General features: G+C 38.7%; 1 non-coding gene across 1 annotated transcript; it reads right to left on the bottom strand.

Annotated features, from left to right (window-relative positions):
* Positions 1–318: 318 nt before the first annotated feature.
* LOC115936397 (small nucleolar RNA U13) lies at positions 319–422 on the bottom strand. Its single transcript, XR_004071887.1, has one exon. It is a non-coding gene; the product is annotated as a small nucleolar RNA U13 (small nucleolar RNA).
* Positions 423–2986: the final 2564 nt, after the last annotated feature.

Genomic DNA, 2986 nt, shown 5'->3' with positions numbered 1-2986 from the left:
TAAGATAAAACAATTTATATTATTCAAATGTGTGTATATGAAGGTTATACATAACATGCGTGAAGTGTGATACCATTTCTTCACATTGGCCACTGAGTGGCCATTGAATGTGATCATTAAAAATGGTTTTATTTTTATTAAAATATTTAAATGATGCAAATAATTTTTAAAACATTTTTTAATTCTTTTGATTTAAAATTTTGACATTTTCAGAGCAGATGATGAATCTGAAAAAGAAGTTGATATTTAATGATTATAATTTGTTTTTCTCTTTAGAAATTTTAGGAAAGATTATTTTTCTTTTGTTTCTTTTTTTCATGTCAAACGGGCAATGTGACAACGGTGTAACAAGGTTCAAGGGTGGCATATCTCACACATGTGCATGAACACTCAATCATTACACTCATGAACTACAAAAGGATCAGGAGAGATTCTTCTGAATACTTTAGAAAAATTCCTTTCTAACATTAAATAATGGGAATTTTCCAGTTTTTAATTTACATTTTTTGATGGACGACATATTTGAACACTTTGAATACAGTCACTTTGGTTTTTTTTTAAATCTTTTAAGACTTTGAGAATGAGTACAAGTTAAGGTCAAGATAGAAATAGAAAATAGAAAACTGAAATTCAGAGAAGAAATAACTAGGAAGAAAACTTATCAAGACAGAAGAATAGAACATACTTCTTTTTTTTTTCTAAAAGTTTGATAGTTTGATACCTGACTTTGAAATATTTAGACATATGATATATAGGCTGCTATGTATCATTTGGTCCCACTGTTACAAATGTTAGGGGTGGGCCTTGCAGACAGAGTCCATGTAGTTACCACAGCAAGCTCTTTTTGGCCTAACTTGTATTTTAGCAATTATAAAATAATATAATTAAATTAGTAGCTTCACAATTGGAGAAAGTCACAAAGTGATAGCAAAAAATTCAGCACATTTCTGAAATATGAATAACTCAAAGAGGATTATATGATAGACTTGGGTGTTTTAAAGTACTGTATGATTTTCTTGGGGGAAAAAAGTCCATGTCGAAAATCTATGCCACATTCTGAAATAAAGAATGGTTTCTAGGATAAAATGATCTTCAAGGAGGAAAACTATATTGAGAAGCGATTCTATTAATTTGGTCAATCAATAAATGAGTAATGATACTCATGTAATGTGCCCCCAGCAGACAACAATGTTGAAGGTCTAAAGCAAGTAAAAGATGTGGTCCTGGCTGCATGAATTTTACAATCGAATTGATCTAATTGAAGAGATAAGCAATGCATACTTGAAACAATTAGAGATTAGATGCTAAAAGAATGAACTGTGAAGTCCAACAAGTTTTACTAAGGATCAAAGCAGAGAAACATTGGTGTGAACTTGAGTCACCTTGCAGGGAGAGATTCTTAGAGGGCTCTCTAAGGAGGGAATGAGACCCAAAATAATAATCTCTGGAATGGATTTAGGAAGGGTCTTATTGGTCCAAGGAAACCACATGAACTATAAACCATATTTTAAAACAAACAAAATGCCATTCCTTAGTAATGCTGTAAAATTTCCTAATACTATCTAGTCTTATATTTTATTTTTTATTTTTTTATTTTTATTTTTGACATGGAGTCTCGCTAAGTCGCCCAGGCTGGAGTGCAGTGGCACAATCTTGGCTCACTGCAAGCTCTGCCTCCCAGGTTCACACCATTCTCCTGCCTCAGCCTCCCGAGTAGCTGGGACTACAGGCACTCGCCACCATGCCCAGCTAATTTTTTGTATTTTTTTTAGTAGAGACGGGGTTTCACCGTGTTAGCCAGGATGGTCTCAGTCTCCTGACCTCATGATCTGCCCGCCTCGGCCTCCCAAAGTGCTGGCGTGAGCCACTGCTCCTGGCCTCTTTCTTTCTTTTTTTCATAGAGATGGGGTCTCACTATGTTGGCCAGGCTGTTCTCAAACTTCTGGGCTCTAATAATCCTCCCACCTCAGTCTCCCAAAGTACTGGGATTACAGGCATGAGCCACTATGCCCAGCCTCTAGTCATATATATATATATATAAACACACGTGTATACGTGTGTGCGTGTATGTGTGTGTGTATATATATACCTATATATATATATAGTTTGTTTTAAAGACAGGGTCTCACTCCCAGGCTGGAGTGCAGTGGCACAATCATGGCTTATTGCAACTTCAAATGCCGGCACTCAAGTGTTCCTCTCCTCCTCAGCCTTCCTAGTAGCAAGGACTACAGGCACACACCACCACACCCAGCAAATTATTTCAATTTAATTTTTGTAGAGATAGGGTCTTGCTATGTTGCTTGGGCTGGTCTCGAACTCCTAGGCTTATGAGATCCTTCTGCCTTGGCTTCCCGAAGTGCTGCGATTATAGGCATGAGCCCCTGCGCCTGGCCCAGATACATATTTGTAAAAGCTCCATATTTGTTACCTATTATCCCAAGACTTAGTGGCTTAAAACAATAGCATCTCAGTGGGCACTGTGACATGTGCCTGTAGTCCCCGCTACTTGGGAGGCTGAGGCAGGAGTATGTCTTGAGCCCAGGAATTCCAGGCTGTAGTGTACTGATTGTGCACCTTTGAAAAGCCACTGCACTCCAAGCCTGGGTGACATAGGGAGACTCTGTCTCTAAAAAAAAATAAACAAAAAACAGTATCTCACATAGTTTCCATAGGCCAGGAATTTAAGAAGAGATTAGCTGGTTGGTTCTGGCTCAGGGTGCCTCACGAGGTTGCAATCAAGATGTTGGTCAGGGCTTCTGGAGGTTTTACTGTGGTGTGGGAAGATCTGCTTCCAAGATGGCTCATTCACAGGCTGGCAAGTTAGTGCAGGCTATTGGCGGGAGGTCTGAGTTCTTCGCCACGTGGACCCTTCCCTTGGACTGTTTGAGTGTTCTCATAACTTGGTGGCTGATTCCTGCCAGAGTGAATAAGCCAGGAAAGAGCAAAGTGGAAGCTGCAATATTGTTTATGACCTTAGCCTCAG

Source organism: Gorilla gorilla, chromosome 9 (genome assembly GCF_029281585.2).
Source record: "Gorilla gorilla gorilla isolate KB3781 chromosome 9, NHGRI_mGorGor1-v2.1_pri, whole genome shotgun sequence".
Lineage (NCBI taxonomy): Eukaryota > Metazoa > Chordata > Mammalia > Primates > Hominidae > Gorilla > Gorilla gorilla.
This window is presented reverse-complemented; position numbering and strand designations above follow the sequence as displayed.